General features: G+C 45.7%; 1 long non-coding RNA gene across 1 annotated transcript in view; it reads right to left on the reverse strand.

Annotated features, from left to right (window-relative positions):
• Positions 1-2,228: 2,228 nt before the first annotated feature.
• The window catches only part of LOC138480776 (uncharacterized), a 70,624-nt gene continuing 60,809 nt past the window's right edge, over positions 2,229-12,043 (reverse strand). The window contains exon 3 of the long non-coding RNA XR_011274127.1: positions 2,229-6,454. This is a non-coding gene — a long non-coding RNA (uncharacterized lncRNA). The remainder of the gene's footprint in view (positions 6,455-12,043) is intronic.

Consider the following 12,043-nt stretch of genomic DNA (forward strand, 5'->3'; position numbering starts at 1 on the left):
ACCCCTGGCATTTTGATGAAATGACGTCCCTGCTAGACCTGTGCTGTCTCCAAAGAGGAGCCTTGCCGCCTTTCCTTTCTGCCTCAAAACAGAGGTTTCCACTGTAAGTAGATGTATCCAAATGGCAACAAATGGGTGGGGGACCTGCCTGCCTTAATCTCTTCCTTTCATAGTTGGTGGGGGGAGGAGAATTGTGTAGACCCTTAGGGCATCATCACGAGTTGGGGCAGTGGCCCTTAAATGCGGTGGTAACAGGGTTAACGCTGAATTTAAGGGTCCACCCAATCATGAGTATGGCGTGTTTACCCCATTGAAGCTGGAGGTAAACACGCTGAAAAAAGTCTGATTTTCAGCGCAATTACCGTGCGGTAATACCGCTGACAGTAATTGCACCGATAATTCCACATTGGGTCCAATGGACCCAATGGGGAATAACGTTTACCACCCAACCCATGATCCAGCGGTAATATCACCAGACTGGTGGGTGGTAATGCAAATAAAGTTGGGTGGTATCCCTTACTAAATTTGACAGAATTTTAATTTAATTAACTCCCAAATAGACTGACGCAGGGGGGAGCTCGGACAAATTCGAAACCTCCACCCTCTTTCCTAGCGGGAAGTTCATTTATTGTCATTAAAGGTATTGGGTGCATTTATTTCTCCTGCAAACCCTAGAATTCTCGAAAGAACATGGGTGTCATTGGCCCAAAACGAAATTCCCAACTGTCACCACTCCTCAAACCTTGCTTTGAAACAAAGGGGTGTTCCTGTCCCGAAACAAAATTCCCAAATATCACCACTCCTTAAACCTTGCCTTGAAAAAAAGGGGGGTATTTGTCCCAAAACGGAATTGGTATGGTATTGTTTAATTATATAGCGCTTACACACAGGCAAGTGTTAAAAGCGCTCAAGGAGGGTGGGAACATGGGGAAAAAACAAATCCCAACAATCACCACTCCTTAAACCTTGCCTTGATATGATATGATGTTATTTATAACGCGCTTAATACTCAGAGGTTTCTAAGTGCGGACCTGGGGATCGAACCTATGGTGCTCCCTGATGTCTTGCTTCCAATGCGAGCATGTTGACCCAGAGCTATCCTCCCAAGACATCAAGGGGTTCCACTGGCCCAAAACGAAATTCCTACCTGTTCCCCAATCCCGGGACCTGGCCTTTAAATAGAGGGGTACTGCATATAATTGATGTCTGGATTTTTGGCGCTGTGGAGAGAAGTGCTTTACAAAGTGAAACCAAGGGTAATTCTACATTGAAAAATATACACTCCTTTCAGAGAGTGATTAAGTGACCCTGATAGCAGTACAATTTGGAATTGTTTTTGGGGTGAAGAAAGAAAGGTACTAGCAATAAAAAGTATGTTAAAAAGTCTGTATGGTTTCAAACTGCTAGCATTTTCAAGTGTTCAGGGAATTGACAAGTACAATGGACTGCATGTGCAATTTGTAACTTGCTTTGAAAACCAACACTGTGCTTTGGTTCAACTCTAAACCTTATCAAGTAATATTGATCTGTTTATTACAAAAAGGAGAAAGTGTGTTTTGCATAAAAGCTGTGTTTTGTGCCACAGAGAAGATGGCGTGTGAAAGCATTTAAGGCAATTAATAATTGAACCTATACTTTAAATAAATAAATATTCTCTCTATACCATGGCCTGGTTCTTAGCTTAATGTTGGCAAAGGTGGAGGGTTCTACTTGGCGCTTTATGAGTCATAGATAGGATTAGCTGAACCCAAGAATAAATGGTTTATTGTGGGCCATCTTAGTTGGGGGTGGATCGGTGAAGGAACTTCCTATGTTAGCGTGGTCTCCCAATATTTTGTTGCAATGTAAACCCTGTGGCAAAGCATATTTGCTGACTCTCTGGCTTTCTGCTCTATATTCATTAATGTCCTTGCTCTTTTGCTGAACTTATATTTCCTCCCGTCTATTAGATCATACTTGAAAAGATTAATTTGTACTCAAGAGGCGATTTATTTGTAATGAAATCAGTGATTTCTGAATTCATTGAGATCCAGTGCCTCTGAGGCACGTTCCGATGGTTTGGGAGTAGAGCAGTTCCGTGGGTTGATTGTCTCCTGCAATCCCATGCTGGACAAGTGAGATGTGTGTAATCATGGCCTGGAAAACCCCAAATTATGCAGTAGGTGTGGAATCAGTAAAACCCAGACTCAATGACGGAAATAGTCAAAGTGCAAGACAAAGCACAGGTTTATTAACCTCCAAAATAAAGCAGGGACAGCATAGAAGCAGTAGAGTCGCAGCTCTCAAAGGTTCTCAAACAAAACAACAGATTACAATCCAAAAACACATCATGATGACGACATAATACTAACACCTAAGGGACGGTGGGATAGGTTACTGGAATTGACTGGATTACACATATCTGATAGCTCCACCAGGAACCACCTCTAAATTGATAATAGTGGATATATGTCACGTCTAGAATATATGAATGGCTGGCAAGGCACGTACTGGGCGGCTTAACATTGAGGGTCCTGATTGTTTGGCATTCTACTGTCCAACCTTGGGCAACTGACAGATCGTCAACACATGAGCCAAGACAGGGGACGAAAGGTCCGCAAACTGCTTTCCATCAAATAAAAAATACACTATCCCCTATTCCCAGGTCATGAGCCAGAGTGATTCCTCAGTGATTTCTCCGTAGTTGGCCTTGCATGGCGCCTTCGTGTCTGGGAATATATGCAAGGAGTGAGGGAGGTGGCCTGTCTGTGTCTATTGCTAATGAATGAACGTTGTTCTTCAAGTTGGGCCACGTGTGATAAGACCACGTTTTGAGTTATTTCACCCTGCATTTATGGGGATTTTAGCACATTTTAATGTGAGTGTCATGGTTTCCACTGCCACTAGGGACTTGCTTGATCCATTCCCTATGCTATATAGGCATATTGTTTGTGTTGCATTCATCTTAAATACGTTGTATAGGTTAGGATTCTTAATGTCTAAATGGATGCAATCAATGTTCTTCTTGTATAAGTGCATATTAATGTTCCTTCTTCATGGTGAGTGCATATTTGCTTCATGTCTAGTGTATGCGATGATGTGTGTGTGATTGAGTCCACTGTAAGCATGCTTATTCTCGCCATCTTTAGTTTAGCTCACCATGTTTCTATTCTGCTGTACCTGTCTGGGACATTGGCGGTATGGCTGTCTTAGTGAGTAACGTACTGGGTCCGTGGAGGGGCAGTAGCTACATATGACGTATTCATCTGTCTTTGAACATGTGGGCGACTGTGCTTGCTGCAGCTGAAGAAGTTCCATTTAAGTTCTTAATCCTGGTGGCCCAGCGCATATACAAGATGCGACTGCACCTTTGCTGCAAGATGCTACTGCACCTTGCTCGTGCCATACATACACTGTGCCATGTCCTGCGGCTGCATGCCTTGCTGCAAGATGCTACTGCACCTTGCTCGTGCCATACATACACTGTGCCATGTCCTGCGGCTGCATGCCTTGCTGCAAGATGCGACTGCACCTTGCTCGTGCCATACATACACTGTGCCATGTCCTGCGGCTGCATGCCTTGCTGCAAGATGCGACTGCACCTTGCTCGTGCCATACATACACTGTGCCATGTCCTGCGGCTGCATGCCTTGCTGCAAGATGCTAACTGCTGACACAGCAACAGTGAATTCTTGCTTTGAGGAAGCAAGTCCAGAATTGATTTGCTGCAGCCTCCTATTGCTTTTTGTAGACAGCAAGGTGGTATTTCTTAAAAGATGCCTGGATGTCATTCTGGCATGTGCGGAGCTGGGTCGAGTATCCACCCTAGTCTGTGCAGCTGTTCTGTGGCTGTATCAGCCGTCTTGTGGCCTTTTGGACCAGCTCATGTTGACTCGCAGTCAGCATGGCTGTCTAATCTGCTTTATCTGCATCATCCTGTGGAGGCGGTGTGTGCCATAATGGTACCAGTACAGACTTGTGTCCCACAAGGTCTTCTTCCTCCACCACCGCCCTCACCTGTGAGCTGAGTTCTGACATCTACGTGGGGGATTTTGAGTTTTCCTAGGCGACGCCACCAACAGATTACAGTGATCTCTGCTGGGTGGGTGTCTGAGCAGCAACTGGCACCCCACTCCTGCCATTTACTGTGGTATGAGTCAGATCCAGGGAATCCGCGCGCCTTCCTAGAACACCCATTCTATGCTGCATGTGCAGCGCCAGGGTTTGTGGATTGCTGTGAGGAAAGCAGACACAGTTGCCATCAACGTCTTTTGGGTGCTACAGAAAGCCGTGCGTTGTGACTTGGGCAAACATGGAATGCTCGCTGCAATGGATGTTTCTCAGGCGCACCCTGAGTGGAGGTGTGTCCAATGGGCCATACATGTATGCTCCGTTTGGGGGGTGCTTTGGTTGGCATGTGCCTGTGTGTTGCTTGTTGAGGTGCGGCTCCCGTGGCTGCGCTTGGTTGGATGGAATGTGTACAGTCAGGAATTTAGTGTAGTTTGGTTAGTGTCTCACCGGTGTCATGCCCCTCCTCTAATGCAGTGACGATTTCCAGTTCTATTAGTCAGTGCTCGTTCTGTACCCCAAGTGTGTGCATCTATGTGAATGCTGAGAACCTAAAATGTTCAATTCAAAAATGCCCCCCAGAAATGATATGAAGGGTGGGCGGGGGAGGGGGAGCGAACCACCCCCATAGTTCCCTTACATTTTAATAAGTCCCCTCACATATAATTGCGGGGTAATGTGCCCATCGATATTCGGCATGTTTGTATTCAACATTTGTGTCTGCTCATTGACACCAGGTGTTCCATGCGCTGGGATCTGGTCACTCCTCCCCTGCGCTGTCTTTGGCATCCTGGGGCATGGCCCCTTTCTTCTGCTTGGCATTGAGCTAATGCCACCTTTGACATTGATCCTCTTTCTCAGGTAGAATTCTGGGCAGAGCACATGATTTTGTGGGTGTGTCATCATAGTGGCATGTTGTGATTGTACTGTGGGCCGTGACTTACCTGTGCAGTCTGTCATTGACATCAGGCGGCACCACCCGTGCGCCTGGTCATTGCTGCTGCAATGCAGTGAGAGTGAGGGGTCAGGGAGGTAACAGCCTGTTTGCATGAGCATGATTGGGATGGGGGGTTGGCTGGTGATATATGCCAAATGAGGGTCAATGATGACAGAATGACAAGTGGGCCATGGTGGGTGGTCACGTGTCACTGTCTGAGACACCTGTGCATGAATGTCAAGGATCTCAAGAAGACATGTCATGGACAGCAACGTCACTAGCGTTGCAGACCAGACTACCATTGGCAGGTGATGTCACATCATACACAGACATGAGACACATTTACAAAGTAGCATGTTCATGACACATCTGAAGACTCACCCAGCATGCCTCTACCACATACAGGATCATCCGTGCCAGACAGGCCTCATCCACCTGTCCCACCTGGATAACATGCAATGGTCCCATTGGATGGCGATCCAGCAATCGCAACACTTCACTGTCTAAATTACACTTGCACACACCAACACCATGCAGGAGACATTGGCACCAGACCGAGTAGCACCTTACACCAAATCTGCTAACCATTGCCCGTGTTGCAATCAGAAGGTCCTGGTCACGCTGCATTTCACCTCCCCCTTCATGCCTGGCATTAGTGTTGGAGTATGATTCACCCACACTGGCCAGTCACTGCCCGACAGGCAACACCGAGTCAAAAATGGACAACTCAAATGCTGACTCACTCAACTACCTTCATAGATCAGCCATGCGGCAGCGATACGCAGCATTGTCAGTGCTGCCATGCCATTCAACTACCCAAATCCAGGGATTACATGTCACACTACATTGAGGTGGCTGTGGCTTAGTGGACTACTGCAACCACCATGTAGGCCTGTGTTTGACATCATGGTCACAGTTTTTAATACCAGTAGGTCTGCTCAGCCCTTCATCCTTCTTTCTGAGGTCGATAAAATGAGTACCATTAAGTTGGGTAACAATAAGCAACTTTTATCTGTCAATAATGCCAAGATGCCCCACTGGGGGTGAACGTGCACTTTACAAATACACCTGTTATGTTTAGGTGCCATGGCCCAGCATTTACAAGTGTAATCTGTGGAGTGTGCACCACGCAAAACAATTAAAGTACTTTGGATTGGACCTTGTAGCCTGAAAGTATCTTGACCGCACCAGACGCCTCTAAAAAATGCACACGTTAATCTGATAATCTTTAATAAGAGGCAGGGTGATGTCACGTGAAACTCCCACTGTAACTTACTAAACTTCTGACACTATAACATGTTTGAAAGAAGCATAAACATTATTTGAATAGTCCCTATTTCACTGTTAAGTTTAAAACAAAATACGCCCTTGTAGTAGAAGCACACATCTACATTTTAATCACGAACACGGGCATAGATATGTTCCTCTAATTCTTTGTGGAAATCACTCCTTCTTCTGGGAGAATAATACCTGTAAATAATGATAAACAGTCATGAGATATAAGGATTCATGTTGACCATAAAATTACAACCAACAATCCTAGCTGCCTGCCTGAACTGTGTCAGCACTCTAGCCAGGAAATGATGGAAAAACAAATTATAATATTCAAAGTCATGTTAAATAAATAAAAATAAGATGCCAAGTTCAATAAACCATTACCAATTTCACTGCCCGGATCGTAGTCAAAAGACACCTTAAAGGTCAAGTTTATCGTATGGAATTGTACCTCGTAGAGTCTCTCCTTAGGGAGCATGTACTTACATGTGTGTGTCCCCCTTGGGCAATTCAGTTCTCATGGGGAAACAAAGTACCCTTCCTTTTGTCTATAAATATAAAATAATCAAACATAACCTGAAGAATAGAAGATATAAAATAATAAAGAAGTATCTAGGAAAGTAAAACTCGCGGTTGCTTATTTCATTCTGAGAAAGAACCTTGGCACCAGGCAAAGTGAAACAAGCGAACATCTGAGTCTGTGATTGAACCATAGCAAATGCCACCCACAGCGGCATACAGTTTGTATGCCACCGAAGATCATGTTTTACAATAATTACTCGTGGGTTAGCACCAATGTGAATCTCCATGTCCTATCCACCTCCTGTGACAATGTACTGCAAGGATGCAGAAGGAGGACACTGACAGCAGGTGGCGTGCTTGTTGGCCTAGACTGTTATTTAGTAAAATAAAGGAGAATCCTATCTATCGCAAACTCTAAGAGGGGTTTCCCTGCCTCACCTTAAGAACCAGGGGTACTGTCAGAATGTCCAAGTAAATTAAGAGAGTCCACCGTTGTGTGTCAAAATGCCTACTTCAATCCATCATACTTTGAAGTAAGAAGAGATGAAAAGGGTTTTCTCTGTCCAGAGGAATGACTCCCTTTCTCTGAACAATGTTCTATTGCTCCAACTGCAGGTGGGAACCTCGCCTGCGAGAATAACTCGCTTCGGCAGGTCTCAGTCCCTCTCAGGGATGCAATGCAAAGTCCCAGCTCGTGGCGTTGTAAAGTTATCACTTTAAATCAAAAAGGAAAATGTTCTAACTCAAACATCATTCCTTATTGCCCATAGTTAGTACCACTATTGGGTTCCTGGAGAATTCCTTCCTTCTCCAGGTGTCAGGGCCTCGTTCATTCTGCAGTTCCCAGGGAATGACTTCCCTGGACCGCCTTTGGCTTTGCACCACGAGATGTAAGGTCAAGGGGTTTGGCTTCGGGCTTCCTTCTCCTGACCTCTCTTGGCTTTCCGGTACACAACACCAAGGGGTATGGATACCTTCCCCTGGTCTCTTTTAGACTCTTTGCCACAGCTCACGAAGGCCAGGGGATCAACTCTTTTCCTGGGCCCTTCTTCAGCTATTCAAAGCAGTTGGTAAGGCCAGGGGGAATTACTCATTTCCCCTGGCCTTTCTCAGGCTTTTCAGTGCAGTTTGCTACGACAGGGGAATGACTCCCTTCCCCTGACCTTTTTCAGACATTTCAAAGCAGTTCACAACACCAGGGGGGATGACTGGCCTTTAAGCATGTATTTGCACACTTCACAAATACCAACGGGAATGCCTCCCTTCCCCTGGCTTCCTTCTATGGTTTAAACAGATCTGTGGGTGAGGGTCCCAGACCCATATGCTTCTCTTCTCCCGCTCAGGCTGATCTGGTTTACTCACCTGCCAGGTACTGCAGTGAAGAGAAGGGTAGTGATCTCCTTCTCCCTTGGTGGTGGGCCGCAGACCCTTCGTGATTCTTCCCAGGTTTTCGCTGATATCCCTGGTTCACTATCCTGCCAGGTATTCTCTTGGCTCCATTTACTTAAGGGAGTCTGCATTTCTTCACTGGTCCCAGAGCCTGGGTTTGGGGTTTCCCACGTGCTTCTGGTTTCCCCCAACAACCCTGGTCCTCTGGGTTCGTTGCTGGGTCTTCTCTGCCCACACGGAGCGCTCCTGCTGCTCCATTCAGTCACCCACATTCTCTCTCTCCCTCTGGTTCCTCGCTGTCTGCAGCAGCTTTGCAACAACAAAGGCTGGGTGACTGTTGGCTCTATCCACGTCTGCACAGTTCAGTGGCTTACTTACACCTGGTTTCCATTTCTCCAGCTCTCTGGCCTGTCTGCTGATTGCAGAATGAAGCAGGACACCCCTTTGGCGACTCTCGCGTCCCGTTCTGTGGTCTCCCTTTCTACGGGTGCTTCAGCGGCTCTGGAGCATGTCCAGTACTGCTGGCTGCCCGTCCTTTCCATGGTCGGTGGTCAGCCTGTTTCTGGTGTGCTACATGTGGTCCTTCCACCAAGGACTGACTTAAGGGCAGCGTCTCAAGAAAAGTCTTTGGTTTCCTTCCTTCTTGCTGACTTTGAATGCAACTCCGTCTTCCGTGGTCCTCCTTCTATTTCTCTACTTTGTTTTCTCTAATGAGCATTCTCGAAAGCAATAGAAGGCTCATTGTTCTTGCCAGAAGCACCCTTCATGGCTCCACACCTCCTCGTCCAAGTACCTATCACAGTAATCTACCAGAAGTCTATCGGTTTATTCCTCGTCCCAGTAATTTGCTCCTTTTGAACCTGACAGAAAAGCATGGGACAGCAGGGTAGGAGTACATTAGAGAAGGTGTTTTGGGTGTGGAATACTGCGTTCTCCCAAGGTAGTCGCCATATAGAGGCGGGATCCCTTCCCATGAGATCCACGGCTGAGTACCACCCGCAGGGGAACAATCGGGTAGCAATGTTCATTGTATAGATACTCCTGCAAAGACCAAATTATATATATATTGATATAAATCTTCAGTGAACCAGATAATATTCAACTTGACATCCTACCCTATCCAATGAAAGCTCTTGATCCCAAGATACACATTTTCTTGCTGATTTGCTTGTGCTGTGCTTCGGTTGCTCCTGAGTCACAGTTGCACTCACATGTCCAGGGGTAAAAGAAGCACCAAGATCTTCATCCCCAGAGTGTTCAAGCAGTTCTTGCATCATATTTATTTTTATTTATGTATTGTGCATTTTACCAAAACCAGGAATGGCCTACAGTGGGTCACTCGTATCATTTTTGCCTGAAAGGGTGATGGTGAGTTATGCCCGCCCTCAGCCTATTCTCATTTTCACCACCATTCCCACCTTTGTTTTTTGAAGAGATTGCTTTTTTTTTGCAATCACAGCTGGACAGTATTGTTTTTTTGTGGTGCTTTCCTCTCCTACTTTGACTGTACCTCACCACCACCAATTGTCTCTAGCACGATAGCGCCAGCCAACGTCTTTCCCCCACTACTAATATTGGTTGGCACCTTGGGATCAGAGTCAACAGCACTGGCATTGTGCACTCCTTGAGCCCAGTATTAGTGGGTGTGCCTGGGACACCAGTTGTAGATTGCTGCTTTTTCTGAGGAATTGGGATGTTGTGATCACAGATAATGTGTTGCTGTCGTTTCTTTCATGGTTCCAGGTTACTTCTTTGGGGACATTTTGAAGTTAAGCCACCCAGGTAATGATTGATTCATTGATCTACCTATATGGAAGAGAAAACATTATATTTAACTGGGCATGCACTATGCATGCAAAGCATGCACTTGTTTGCATTTGTATTAGGGTTTTGTAGGAAACATACAAATGATTAGGAACGTAATTATTCGTATTGTAAAAGTGTTAATATATGTATTTTATATGCCTGTGAATATGACTGAGCTGCCTATCCTGGGAGGAGCAGAGTTTGCTGGGAACATGACTTCAACTGGCGAAAATACTGATTACTCCAATTTCTTGAACGTCTGTGGCCTACTTTGAATTGGCACAGTGTCAGGGTATTTTTTCATCTTTCTAACCTTTGGTGTGGCAATCATTGCATAATTGTGAATGTATTTGTATTTATTTTCAGAACCTGGGTGTCAGTTTTAATCAGAAATGACTCAGAATATCCCATTCACAGATTGGGGAGGCATTCCATGAAAGGGAAACTGTACAATAGCCCAAAGGCGCGGACAACTGGTGAGCCAGTTTATGAGGGTGTGAACAAAGTGGGACATGGACTAAAACAATATTAAGAAACATGTGACTTCTAAAGGTATCATTAAACTGGAGGAAAGTGGTTCAAACGAAAGAGGAGTACTGTAAACATATACAAAAGTACACTGTTAAATTATTACGCTGCACCAGAGGGCGTGATGAGGTCACGTGGGGAGGTGGGGGGAGAGAGTAGATGGGGCTGCCTCTTTGGCAAGTAGGTGAAGTTTAAGCTATGCTTTGAAGAGATCCAACGTCAGGTGTGCTTGATTCTAATGCCCAGTGGGTTCCATTGGAGCAGGATGAGAAGGGAGAAGAGAAATAAAAGGAGTCAAATGGGGGCATGGACAGTGAGGTTAAATGTTGATGTGGAGCAAATGGAATGGCATGGTGAGTAGACAGGGATGCAGTCAAACAGGTACTGAGGAGCTAGACCACTGATAGCTTTGTAGCCTAGCACAAGGAACTTGAAAAGGAAGAGTTTTTGCATAGACAGCCAAGCAGCATGGTGTCTGTTGGTAGAAGTAGGGATCTGGGTAGGTTGAAGAGAGTAAGGGTAGCAGAGTTGATGACTTGTCTAGACGGAAAAAGGAGCAGTGAGATGGTCAATGAATAGGCACAAGCAGTAGCCCAGTTTTCATTACTAGAAATTGATGGATTTTCTCAATGTTGAAAAGGTTCATGCGAGGAGCATAGGCTGTGGTAGTGATGAATTATTGCCGTTGGAGGTCACTATCAAAAATGACCCCAAGGTTATGACCCTTGGGCCAGGGAACAAGAAGGTTGGGTGAGGATGAGGAGGACATCAGAGAGGGGAGAGGAGGGATGGCATTGTAAGTTGGGAGAAAGAAAACTTCCATAACAGCATGGTGCAGCCCAGAGCCATCCATTTGCAGTCATACAATTGGTAATCCATTCCAAGATGGCCTGGGTGAAGGAGGGAAAAGAGAAAAAGATTTGAATTGCATCAGCAAAGAGGTGATGATGAAGCCAATGGCTGAGGTAAGTGTTTCTAGGGCAGATGTACAGAGGGGGAAGAGCAGAGGTACAAGGACTGATCCTTGGGGGACGATGACAGGTAGAGCGGTTATAAATAGGAGGCAGTCCTTGCAAGTACAGTTTTGTGAAACTCAACGTCCTGGAGAGTGAGGAAGCGAGAGGATTGGTTGACAGTGTTGAAAGTGGCAGAAAGATCATTAAGGATGAGTAAAGAGTTTGGAGTGGTTAGCATCAGAAAGCACGCTGAAAGCACGCATGAGGGTAGTCTCACTGGCGGGTTTAGTAGGACGCCAGATTGAAGTGGATCTCCAAGGCCTTTATTCCCAGAGTACTTATTGATCCAGTTGAAGTCCACCCGCTCAAGATCCTTTGAATAATGGGAATTAAGGAATCTGGGAGATAGTTTGGTGGGATGTTTTAGCCAATAGACCTTTTCTTCAAAAGGGGTAGGACAGCTGCAGGTTTACAGGAGGCAGGGAAGGGACCATCAAAGGAAGATGTTAAAGAGCTTGGAGATAATGGCAGGTGATTGAGAGTAAGGGGGTCATTATGAGTTTGGAGGTATACAGTAAAAGTA

Source organism: Ambystoma mexicanum, chromosome 5p (genome assembly GCF_040938575.1).
Source record: "Ambystoma mexicanum isolate Mex_15411 chromosome 5p, UKY_AmexF1_1, whole genome shotgun sequence".
NCBI classification, from domain to species: Eukaryota; Metazoa; Chordata; class Amphibia; order Caudata; family Ambystomatidae; genus Ambystoma; species Ambystoma mexicanum.